The sequence below is a fragment of the Mus caroli genome, unplaced genomic scaffold, assembly GCF_978045245.1.
Source record: "Mus caroli unplaced genomic scaffold, Mus_caroli_1 scaffold_12, whole genome shotgun sequence".
In the NCBI taxonomy this organism is placed as follows: domain Eukaryota; kingdom Metazoa; phylum Chordata; class Mammalia; order Rodentia; family Muridae; genus Mus; species Mus caroli.
Genome location: NW_028227267.1, coordinates 115085977 through 115098816, shown reverse-complemented (window position 1 = coordinate 115098816; position 12840 = coordinate 115085977).

Below are 12840 nucleotides of genomic sequence, written 5' to 3'. Positions count from 1 at the left end.
TCGTTTTACAAGGTCTGAGTCACAGGCTACGTATCATTTTCTCTCTTTCTGCGCGTTTCCCTCCTCGGTGGTGGTGCCTACTTAGCAAGATAAGGGCTTCTTTGTGTTTTTAGTACTTCTGCTGGAGATATTCCCAGCCCTTTGATCCCTGGCTGACTGCGATGTTTGCTGTCAGCCACACCAAGAGAGGATCTGGTGCCGCTGGGTGCCGCTCTGTCTGCCGGGCTCTTGACAGCATTATCAGACCTCTTCTACAACCAAAGGACTCTTACAACCCAGGAACATGCAAATTTGTTCCTTTTCTGAGAGCTGTCACAGCTGGCATTTCCCAGCTTAGCTGCACAAAAGCGGGCCCTGATAAAAGTCATTCCACGACACTGGATGCAAAGCCATTGTTTCCCTGCTGCAGTCCCGCAGAACACCTGCGCTCCCGCGAACTCGCCTCACAGCTAGGTGGCTGCCTTGGACTTTGCTTTTCCCTTTGCTGAGCCGACGATGTGACTGAGGAAGTCTCCTACCACAGAGCAGGCTGCCTATTCCTGTTGTCGTGGTCAGAAAGTAAACATCTAGTGCTCGCTGGGTTTGCCGAGGCTGCTGGGTATGTCCCAAGCTGTGTGCAGCCAAACAGCATCTTTTAGGAGCCGTAGCCACCGGGGGTTCTATATCTCAGCAAGGCCCCTTCCCCATCACCTCTCCCAGCACTGACACTAAAGGCCAGTAGAATGTATCACCCCACCTAATCTACCAATAAGGGATTTGATCTTAATTATCTCCCCATAGGAACCCTTTAGAAGTCTAAGATAAGGGTTCCGGGCTCCCAGGAAGAAGTTATGTGTCCTGAGTCCTGTCTCACAATCTAAGTGTACTTTTTGCTGACTGCTGACAAAGGCCAGGTGTCTGTCAAGCTCATTGACCCTGCATTGTGTTAGGGTTTCAGCAGGCTCTCCAGACTTGTTTAAAGGGGCAGGCACTATGCTCCAGAACGGTGGAGATCCTCATTTCTTCCGCTTCTGGGAAAGTGAACTATGTTGAGAGAATTTTTCTCTTATTTTTTTTTTAAAAAGAACCTTTGTGGTAAAATAATGACAATATAAAATTTGACATTTGAACCATCTTAAGCATACAATCTACACCTGCAATACTGTACAACCATCACTACCTCCTGGTTCCAGAACTTTCTCCAAATAGTGACTGTTTTCTCTCAGGTCTGGGGAGGAACCCAGTGCCCTAGGCATGCTACATAGATACTCCGCTACTTACACAGGTCTCATCCCCCAAACAGGGGAGTTACTCCTCCTCAACACTAACTCCAGATCCATCCGCCAGCTACCAGCCGCCAGCCGCAGGAAACCTCTAAGGCGACTGTAGGAAGCCCCTTCCGCCTTGCCCTGAGTCTCAGAGCTCCGAGATTGCACAAGGATATACCTATCTATGTTAGAGAACCTGTTTATCTCTGTTCGGTGCCCTTGGCCACAGTTCCAGCCGTGGAATCTGAAACAGAAAGCAGAGGAGGAAGGGGGTCTCCTTCCCTGAGGCTTCTGGGAAGAACACCCAAAGGCTTCTGGGAAGAAGTAAAGCTGATACGTGAACACAGTGTGAGGGATTCTGGGAGGAGAGGCGCTAGAGTTTGTGGTGGTTCAGCCTATGGCCTCTGGAGGCAGGCGTGGCTGCATTTTGACTGAATCACATCATTTAAGGGCCTTGTCTCCAGGCATTTCACACCCTGGCATACTTAAACACATGAATCTGAGGGGCTAAAATTCAACCTACAACAGCCTGAGGTAGAGAAGTTGCTCAACAGACACTGGCATTACTCGTCAAATCTCTCTGGAGCTTCCGGTGTGTGAAACTAATTCCGTAGTTTAAATTTTACTAATTAAGACGGGAAATGCTGGCTCTCAGATCATATTGTATATGGGAAGCCATCAAGAAAGCTAAGCAGGGGGCAGCAGGGAAGGTTCCATGGTTCAGAGCATCTGCTCTTGCAGAGGACGGAGTTCACTCTCCAGTGCCCACAGCACTGTAACTCCGCAAACCTGACACTCTCTTCTGGTTGTCCTGGACGAAGGCTTACACGAATACACACAAACAAAAACGAAACAAATAAACCTTAAAGTAAATAAAGAAATGGAGAATGAAAGAGGTGTCAAACAAGGCTGCCCGCAAACCTCTTCATTCACAAGGGAAGGGTCTGTGTGGTTTACTGCTCAAGTGTGCACTGAGCTCTGGTAGTTTTGGGGTTGCCAAGACCTCTCCATTGGTGAGGAAAAAGGCAGGCAGAAAGACAGGGTTGGCGCCTCAGGGACTCTCCCAAGGGGCACTCTTGCCTTTTGAGTACTGGACAGAGGGTATACATTGTTCAGTGGGAGTGACGTGCAAATGACGTTTGCACTTCTGTCTCTCTACTAATTTTATTTTCCAAGTACAGCCAGAGAACCCCATTCTCTGGTTCCTTCTCTGAGATAAGGAACTCTAACCCTGGGCTCAGGCGGGCTTACAAAGTTTACCTCAGATAACCAGAGCCGTGCTTTTCTTAGTCTGCCTTTTTTTTTTTAATTTGCTCTGGGCTAAGAGAGAAACAGCAAGGGATTGTTGTATAGTGCTACCTCCAGGGAGACATGAAAAAAATGTCTATTCACCCCAGTTAGGGAACCAAGAAAGGCAGAAGTAAAGATACCACCAGCATCTCACGTGGTAAAGGGGGTTTACTCTAGGAATATTGGTGAGGGGTGCATACAGGAGCAGAGACGAGTCAAGGACAGCTGTGTTATCAGAAGCCTACCCCAGCGTAGGTGGCAGCTCCTGGAAGCTAGAAATCTCATATACTGTACAACCGCTGGGTGGCTCAACAGGTTGGCACTGTCTCTTTCAGGAAGCTACATGTCTGAACCTCTGTTAAACAACTTAGGTCATCTCTGCTTTTCCTAGAAGGTGGTCTGAGTCATTTCTAGGAGGCCAAGACTGTCAGAAGAGTCCTTCCTTCCTTCCTTCCTTCCTTCCTTCCTTCCTTCCTTCCTTCCTTCCTTCCTTCCTTCTCTCTCTCTCTCTTTATTTCTTCCTTTCTTTCTTAAAAGATGTATTTATTTTATACATTTATTTTATATACCATCATTGCTCTCTTTAGACACATCAGAAGAGGGCACCAGACCCCATTACAGATGGTTGTGAGCCACTATGTGGTTGCTGGGAATTGAACTCAGGACCTCTGGAGGAGGAGTGGTGCTCTTAACCACTGAGCCATCTCTCCAGCCCCCCTGTCAGAGGATTTCTACCAGCATTTACTGTGTATGCTGTAACTAAAGGAGAAGGAGATGCTACTAAATCTTCAGTTTCAGGATTTTCCTGAAACCAGCATGTTGTCTACTTCCTGAACTCAAGGAGCTTCTCTGCAAGGAGGAATGTTTCACCTCTTCTTAGAGCATCCCACTGCTTTACCTTCCTTTTAATGTCCCATATTAATGAACTCTTCCATGCTCCGGTGTCTATGTCCTGACCCTGGATCTTATCTAGGAGAAAGCTGTTACACATCAGGACCCATTGTCCCCACCGCCACGGGGGTTACAAGTATGTATCATCATGCCTGCATGACTGACTTTCTTTTTTAAAAAAAATGACCGAACTTAAGTCCTCATGCTTGTGTGGTAACTGCTTCATTGACTGAGCCATCTTCCCAGCCTTGTATTGACACTTGTCTTAGTCAGGGTTCCTATTCCTGCACAAAACATCATGTCCAAGAAGCAAGTTGGTCCAAGAACTCAAGCAGATCAGGAAGCAGGAGCTGATGCAGAGACCATGGATGGGGTGTTCTTTACTGGCTTGTCTCCCCTGGCTTGCTCAGCTGGCTCTCTTATAGAACCCAATACTACCAGCCTAGGGATGGCACCACCCACAGTGGGCCCTCCTACCCTTGATCACTAATTGAGTAAATGCTCCACAGCTGGATCTCATGGAGTCATTTCCTCAAGAGAGGCTCCTTTCTCTGTGATAACTCCAGCCTGTTCCAGGTTGACACACAGAACCAGCCAGTACAACACTCATAAGCTGTTTTAAAAGTTGTGTCCTTTAACCTTCCAAGTAGGCTCCATCTCCTGGGTCTATCACCTACCTGCCAATGGCCCATCAAATCATGAAACTATCAATTGAGTCAATCTATTGAGGAGGAGAGAGCACTCAGGATGCTGTCACATACGAAAATGCCATCTCTGAGTGTGGCTGCTTTGGGGACCTAGTCTTTGACAAATGAGCACTGGTAAACATTTCTGTCTTAGTCAGGGTTTCTATTCCTGCACAAACATCATGACCAAGAAGCAAGTTGGGGAGGAAAGGGTTTAATCAGCTTACACTTCCCCATTGCTGTTCATCACCAAGGAAGTCAGGACTGGAACTCAAGCAGGCCAGGAAGCAGGAGCTGATGCAGAGGCCATGGAGGGATGTTCTTTACTGGCTTGCTTCTCTTGGCTTGCTCAGCCTGCTCTCTTATAGAACCCAAGACTACCAGCCCAGAGATGGTCCCACCCACAAGGGGCCTTTCCCCCTTGATCACTAATTGAGGAAATGCCTTACAGTTGGATCTCATGGAGGCATTTCCTCAACTGAAGCTCCTTTCTCTGTGATAACTTCAGCTGTGTCAAGTTGACACAAAACTAGCCAGTACAGTTTCAGATCCAAAGCACTTCAGAGAGAAAACTAATACAAAATGAAGCAAAACAAAAAGCAGACAAAAAGCAAGAGAGATCACAATGATAAGTTTCAGAAACTTATTACATTAGGACAATGGAGGTCAAGTAGGGGTAGATTTAGCACCAATGAACTAGAAGCAGAATAATTGTAAAAGAAAACAATAGAAAACACATTATGAAATCCTGAAAACATGTCATTGGGAACTATGCCAAAATGATGAGGTAACATTAAGAGTTTCAGTTTTCTGAAGCTCTGGAAAATACCTATTTATCATTGTGCTTCTGTCTCCAGCTTCTTTGGATAGTTACCGCCGCGGGAATTATAGTTAGCCAGTCTTGGGAACTGGTATTGACTAAGGCTTCCTCCTCCTCCTCCTCCTCTTCCTCTTCCTCCCATCCTCCTCCTCCTCCTCCCCTCCTCCTCCTCTTCCTCTCCTCCTCCTCCTCTTCCTCCTCCTCCTCCTCTTTCTCCTCCTCCCACTCCTCTCCCTCCTCCCCCTATTCTTGTATGTGTTGCATGTATGTATGTGTACCCATGTGTATGGAGCCATGCTGGCCCATGCATGAGCATGTGGAGACCATAGGTTGATTCTGGTGTTATTTTTCCATCACTCTCCACTGTAGTGTTTGAGATGGCTCTCACTGAACCTAGGGCTCACTGTTTGGCTGGACTAGTAGGCTAGAAAGTCCCAGGGCCTGTCTGTCCCCATCTTCCTTGCTCCCTGAGGCCACCTTGTGTATGAACACTGGGGGCCTAAACTGGGTTTCGAAGCAAGCAGCGTAACCAGTGAGCTGTCTCGTTACTTTTGAGTTGTGTTGATCTTAACCTGTCATTCAAGTCTGAGTTTTCTGCCACAAAAGATCAGGGTACTGTATGTTGGGTGGGTAAGCCCGAGCAAAGAAAACCATCCCCTCCTCAGACCTGACTCATGCTCCAAACAGCCAGTGAGAAAGCAAGGGCAGGTATGAGCTGTTCTTCTCCTCAGCCACTGGAATGATCAATCTAATACCCGGAAGCCGTGCTCTTGACCCCAATTAAAAAGCCTATTTTCAAAAGTAATGGGCAGGAATGAGGTTGCAAGCCATGAGGCCTAAATATGACATCTCCTTTTTTCCCAGTTATTTACTGTATGACCCATTTGCTATGTTAGTAAGGAACCTGGCATTTCTTCCTCAGCTTTCTCCTTGTGTTGGCCCAAACCACCAAGGCTTCTGTGCTCTTCAGAGAGACGTCCACTTCCAAACTTAAACCTCTTGTGACTTATTAGTCCACCTCGATGTTACTTCTCATTATTCAAAGGCGCGGATACTGAGAAACGATTGTAAATAGTCCATCACGCCATCCTCCTGGATCCACCCTGTTCTGGAAAGATCCACGAACAGTCGTCTACCTTTGCCTTTTGAGGTGGGAGATGATAAGCGATGATGGACACTGGATGAAGATGGAGTTTTTTTTTTAAAGATTTATTTATTTATTTATTTATTTATTTATTTATTTATTTATTATATGTGTGTACACTGTAGCTGTCTTCAGACACTCCAGAAGAGTGCATCAGATTTTTGTTACGGATGGTTGTGAGCCACCATGTGGTTGCTGGGATTTGAACTCAGGACCTTTGGAAGAGCAGTCAGCCCTCTTAACTGCTGAGCCATCTCATCAGCCCCCGAAGATGGAGTTTTATACATTTCCAGTGCTCAGAACCATGCCTGGAACATACAAGCTACTTAGTAAATCTTAAATAAGTCATTAGTCTTAGCTTTGATTACCGGACACATATTGCCCAGGAGGTCAGTGCTATAGTTCGGAGTCTTCACAGCTAAGGAAGAGTGGTGGTGACTCTTCACTCAGTAACACAACCTTCTGGCACTACATAGGCCAGCTGGTAGAGAGGACACTTCCCAGCCAACCCCAGTTCGGTTTCTTTACGTCCTGTGACCAATGGTGTGGTGTCTTCAACGACTGAGTCTTACCATCAAGTTCTGGTGGGTAACCAAGATACAAACAAATGCTTTCTGGATTCCAGGCCCAGAGTGAGGGTTCGGTGCAGCTGTAGTCAAGGTCTCAGTGAGAGGTGGGGTCCTATCTGAGTCACGGGAGGGAGGTCACGTGGTTATTGGCAGTACTCAGCTTCCTTGCCCTCTCTGACTCAGGGCTGCAGTTTCCTGCCTGCGCTCCTCTGGCTGTAACCTTCGTTACCCACTATCCAGCTTTAGCAACATGACGGCTTGCTTATGTCAAGGCGTAATGAAGAGAAACTTGAGTGACAGGCAGTTCCACCTCACGTGACATAATTTCATGTAGACAGTGGCACAGTGCCTTTTGATTCCAGAACCTTCAGTTGATCGGAAGCAAATTATGGCCTCCTTCACTGAAGTGGAGGGTGTGGCAGTAGGACAGACCAGAGGGACTTCCTGAGATTCTGTCCTCTGGGACCCACGTTTATAACTGCAGCCCATTGTAAACGAAAGAGGCACACATGTTTTAGCTGTATATGGAGGTTTGAATGAGACATGCCCTCCCCACCCCCATATGCTCGCTCATATTTGAACACTTGGTCCCAGCAGCTGGTGCTATTTGGGAAGAATAGGGAACTCAGACTCGTAAGCAGGAGTGGGATTTGAGGATTCATAGCCTCACCTCAGCTTCTATTCTCTCTTTCCCTCAGCTCACTGTGTGTGAATGAAAAAGTTAGCCACCAGTCTCCCGCAGTGGAGAGTCTCCTGCCCCTGGCTTCATGCTCTCCCAGCCTGTTACCATGACTTCTCTTCCCCATGAACTCTGTCACTCTGGATCCATAAGGCAAGCAAACGCTTTCTTCCTTAGGTTGCTTTTGGCAGCGTGTTTTATTACAACAATGGAAAAGCAATAATCAAATCTGCAAGGCCATCAATCAATTAATAACCATTTCTGGCCCCTGGTCACTCCCTCTTCCTTTTATCCCCCCTTCGGAGCCTTCTGCTGATGTTTCTTTCAGACTCTCTAGGCTAGTCCCCCTGAGAATCCGTAGTCAGAATTTCTGGCAATTTCTTCCTCTCATTTTTTTTTCTTGAAGTTTCAACTCTCAGCCTCACTTGCGGGGGTGGGGGGGGTGTTAAATAACAGCACCTCCCACAGAATCTTCCACCCTTCCTCATCCCCAAAGGTCCCCTGCTGCTGCTTCTAGCAGGGCTCATTCCCTTCTTTTTCCTGTTCTGTTTACCTCTAAACTCCCACCTCATGCCTCTAGCTTTGAACCTCTTTACACTGGAGATTTTCCTTTTTCTCCCAGTCATTCCCCGTGGACACCATTGATTTAGAAAATCCTGCTGATCTGATGCTCTTTCTAAAGATGCATGATTTCACAGAGCAGAGCTTTTCTGTGTGGCTCTGAACTCAGGTTCAGGTCTTGGGTCGTAATAGGTAAGTGCATGTGTGAAAGTGAGTGTATGTGTTCATGTGTGTGAGTATGTGTGAATGTGTATACATGTGTGTGTGTGCATGTGTGTGAATGTGTGTACATGTGTGTGAATGTGTGTACATGTGTGTGAATGTGTGTGAATGTGTTTGAGTATGACTGTGTGCATGTGTCTGAGTATATGTGACTGTGTGTATGTATGTGAGTGTATGTGTACATGTGTGTATGAGTGTGTATATGTGTGTGTATGAGTACAAGTGTGTATAGATGTGTATGCATGTGTGTGAGTGTGTATGAATATGATTGTGTATAGATTGTGTGTGCATGTGTGTGAGTGTGTATGAATATGATTGTGTATAGATTGTGTGTGCATGTGTGTGAGTGTGTATGAATATGATTGTGTATAGATTGTGTGTGCATGTGTGTGAGTGTGTGTGTACATGTGCATGTGTGTATGAATATGTGTGAGCGTGTGTTCCCATGTGTGGGTGATGCAGGAGATTGCTCTCAGATCCTCGTACATGAGGCACGTTCTCTATTGCTCATCTACACCTCAGTTCTCAATGTGCTCTGTAGTGCATTTCTACAATTTGTTCAGTTAAACCCAAGTTAAGTCCAGAGTTCCTTTTTTTTGATAACTGACAAATACCAAGGCTGAATGATGCTTCCACTCTTTCAAGGGCTCATTATTATCTAGGAAGAGAATCCTTATTTTTTAAACCTCATTGCTAAGACTAGTGAGTATCTTCTATAAGTAACACTAGAAGTCACACATGGATTGCAGGTTTACAGCTTAGCTGGGGCTGGGTTCCTGGGTTAGTTTCACAGATGTATGACCTACGTGGTTGTGCTGTGGTTCACATAGGGTTAATGTCCCTTAGAAGTCCTTGGGCTATAGATGCAGTTAGAAAGTGGAAGGGCCTTTAGGGGTGCTAAGTGAAAGGTCTGTAGGTGATTTTGTACATATCCTTCAAGGAGACTGTGGAAGTATAGCTGCACCTTCTCTCACGGTTCTCTGCTTCAAGCTATAAACAGACATGCTCAGCCCACTGCTCCACCACCCCAGAGACCTGGCTTTAGAGGTGAGCCTCAGCAGAGTTAAATGAACCCTCCTCCTTTTTTGGACCTCAAGCATTTTTCTCTAGTAACAGGAGTTGTTAGACCGTCTAAGTCTCCACCTGCTGCATGCACCTGCTTTATTGCGTTGCCATCATCATCTTGAAATTCTTGGTAATACGAAATTATTTTCTTAAACTTATGTTTTGAATACAAAGTCTTATGGGACAATATAACCTATGAAGAAAGGATATCTACAGAATATGCATGTCTGTCTTTCCTTGTGTGGTACTGGTAGTGCCCATGCACACATGATTATAGTGAGTATAATGATGTGTGGGAATGTGTGATCTGGAGATTGGGAGTGAGGCTCCTCCTACCCATTGCGACAACAGAGCAGCTGATGCTCCAGGGCTGAGGCTCTCAGGCCCATGCTTCCACTTGACTGAGAACTTGCAATGTAGGATGACAGCGGCAGTATCATAAACACAATGAATCTCCAGGCAAGCCACAGGGTCCCCTCTCCGTCTGATCACTTCCCCATTAGTCAGTAACTTCCACTAAAAATGATGGCATCATGAGAAAGAGCAAAAGAGAGACCTGTGGCTTCTTTTCCTTTCAATTTGTCCTTCCTCAAGCTGAAGGTAGGATGACATGAGAACCGTCCCGCCTGTGCTGAGCTTTGCTACACGGTTCTGGCAAGAACAGGATATGTGTGCATGGACAAGCTGTGGGATCCATACTGAGTAATCCCAACAACCCTCTGATTAATTAAATGCAGTTGTATTTTCATGTGACGCTGGCAGTACATGATAACTAAAGTCATCCCAATATTTTATTTACTTGTATGCTTTCTTAAATAGCACTAAATGGCACAATTAAAAAAAAATCAATTTTGAATTGTTGAGAGAGACAGAGAGGAGAGAGGGCAGAAGAGAGAGAAAGAGAGAGACTAGAAGAAAGGTGCAAAGTTTATTATGGGTATATAAATGTACATATATTGTCCATGAGCACTGAAGAATATTTTCCCTGTAGAACACACTACAGATTTCTTTGCATTTATGGACAATGAACAGTAATTCAGAATTATGTTGTGAGTATTTTGCTGGCTTGTCAGGTGGCAAAATACCCAATAAAAACTATGAATGGGTGAAGAAAAGGTTACAAACTGGACGTTAGATGTGAAGAAGAGGGAAGGGGGAAAGAGGAAGGGGGGAGGGGGAAAGAGGAAGGGGAAAGGGGAAAGGGAAAAGGGGAAGGGGGAAAGAGGAAGGGGAAAGGGGAAAGGGAAAAGGGGAAGGGGAAAGGGGGAAAGAGGAAGGGGGAAGGGGAAAGGGGGAAAGAGGAAGGGGGAAGGGGAAAGAGGAAGGGGGAAGGGGAAAGGGGGAAAGAGGAAGGGGGAAGGGGAAAGGGGGAAAGAGGAAGGGGGAAGGGGAAAGGGGAAAGGGGAAGGGGAAAGAGGAAGGGGGAAGGGGAAAGGGAAAGAGGAAGGGGGAAGGGGAAAGGGGGAAAGAGGAAGGGGGAAGGGGAAAGAGGAAGGGGGAAGGGGAAAGGGGGAAAGAGGAAGGGGGAAGGGGAAAGAGGAAGGGGGAAGGGGAAAGGGGGAAAGAGGAAGGGGAAGGGGAAAGGGGGAAAGAGGAAGGGGGAAGGGGAAAGGGGGAAAGAGGAAGGGGGAAGGGGAAAGAGGAAGGGGGAAGGGGAAAGGGGGAAAGAGGAAGGGGGAAGGGGAAAGGGGAAGGGGAAAGGGGAAAGGGGGAAGGGGAAGGGGAAAGAGGAAGGGGGAAGGGGAAAGGGAAAGGGAAAGGGAAAGGGAAAGGGAAAGGGGAAAGTATTATGTGAATGGACGGCTCAGGTCAAACCTATTCCAGAGAATCCTCATCAGTATATGTGAAGGAGGAAACTCCCTTTATTTTTTTTAAGTTTAGTCACTAGGACTTGCAAATTAAATTGATAAAGGGCAAGTTGAAGAGGAAGAAGGGAGAGTGAAGTTACACAGGCAGAGTGTGCACTCAGGGAGACCTTGGACACTCTTCTGAGGGTGAGGGAGCAAAGGAAGAAGGTTGGGCTCTTAAGTAAGTTGTGAGAAGGGTCTTAGGATGTAAGCTACGAAGGCTTGCTGTTCTGTAAGATTGTACAGATGAGAATGCTGTTTCTCAGAGCAGACACCTTTACAAAGGAAATTCATGGCATGTCTATAACGAAGAAACGAAGGCCAGAGATTCACTAGAAATAGGAGGCGCCAGAGTCCTGCTTACATGTGGACTTTCTTGGCTAGCAATGTTCAGGTATGGTTTGGCATGGTGTGCCCTGATCTCCTGTCAGTGGGACTGACACTAGGAAGGGAGGAACCAAGGTTAGTGTTAGTGGGGGAGCATGAAGCCATTTGCATGATAGGATAAGTTCCATTATTCAGACAGTCCCAATGGTCATCAGGCCCTTTGACAAAGTGAAAATAACTAAGGCCTAAAAACAGATTTCACAGAGATGGGGAGGACGCAACAGTGTGAGAGACAGTTCTAGAACTCATTTTAGTGCTGACTCCAAATTGGAGTTAAGTGAGGCAGAAAGAAGTGGGTCTGGGTTATGACTCGTTGGCGTGGTTGAAAGAAGATGCTAATCTGCTCAGCTCTCGTCCTTGCTGACATGTAGACCAGAAGGTAGTTTAAGGGATTAACCCGCAGGCATCCTCACTCCAGGCCCTAGTGCTGGGTTTCAGTCACGTGACAAATGACAGCTTCCCTCATGCCCTTTCATAATACGTTACTTCTGTTGATACTTTTTCCTTGCTGCTGTTCTTGTCACTCTGTCCTATTCCCTCCTGCTCCCAGCATTCCCCTTTCCCCTTTCGGATCACGGTGCCCACTTCCTCCCCCACCAGGTCCCCCTTTTCCAGCATCATTACCTCTACGCACGCTCACTTCCACAGAACAACACACACATGAATTAGCGCTTAAGATTACAGCACACACCATCTAACTCCATCTAAAGGAACATGAGCTGTCTTAGGACTTACGGGAGCTTAAGAGAGGTCTTAGGACATACTTAGGAGTACTTAATCTATCTCCATTTTCTAGCCTTGCCTCTACGGTGACGGTGACGTCGAATCCCTCTTTAGCATATCTTACCACTTAATTACGAAAAGTTCCAGCAGCATTCTCGTCCTGTAAGTTTCCAGCAGATTAGGAGGGAAAAGATATTTAACAGATGCTCAGGAGTTTTCAAGATTAGGAGGATGCCTCTCTTAGAGATTCTGGATGTTTCCTGGCAGCTTTAGCAGGAGTCGAAAAGAATTTAATAACTGATAACTTAGCAAAAGTCAAGAAGTCCCAGTGATGAACTCCGGGGCAACTGTTTCTCTGGCTCCCAAGAGTTATTGCAGAATAAAATGCATGTTTATCCTTTATGATCATATCAGGCAGTGTAGGCTGGCAAGACTGAAATATTCTGGCCTTACACTTATTAATAAGAAGCACCTGTTCATTAAGATATCCGTACCAGCAGGAAGACAGAAATGACCTGCTCCCCTCAGGAAGCCAGACATTGTGTTGTCATCTTTGTAGGTGAAGGGAGAGGGATAAATACAATCCAGGTTTGGGGATGGAGTAATTACTGTCGCCATCTGGTAACACGTTCTTTGGGTGAACTCACACCTCTCCTGTGTTTTAAGCAGTCACAGGGCATCTTGCTAGGCAACCTAATAAAGGATTACC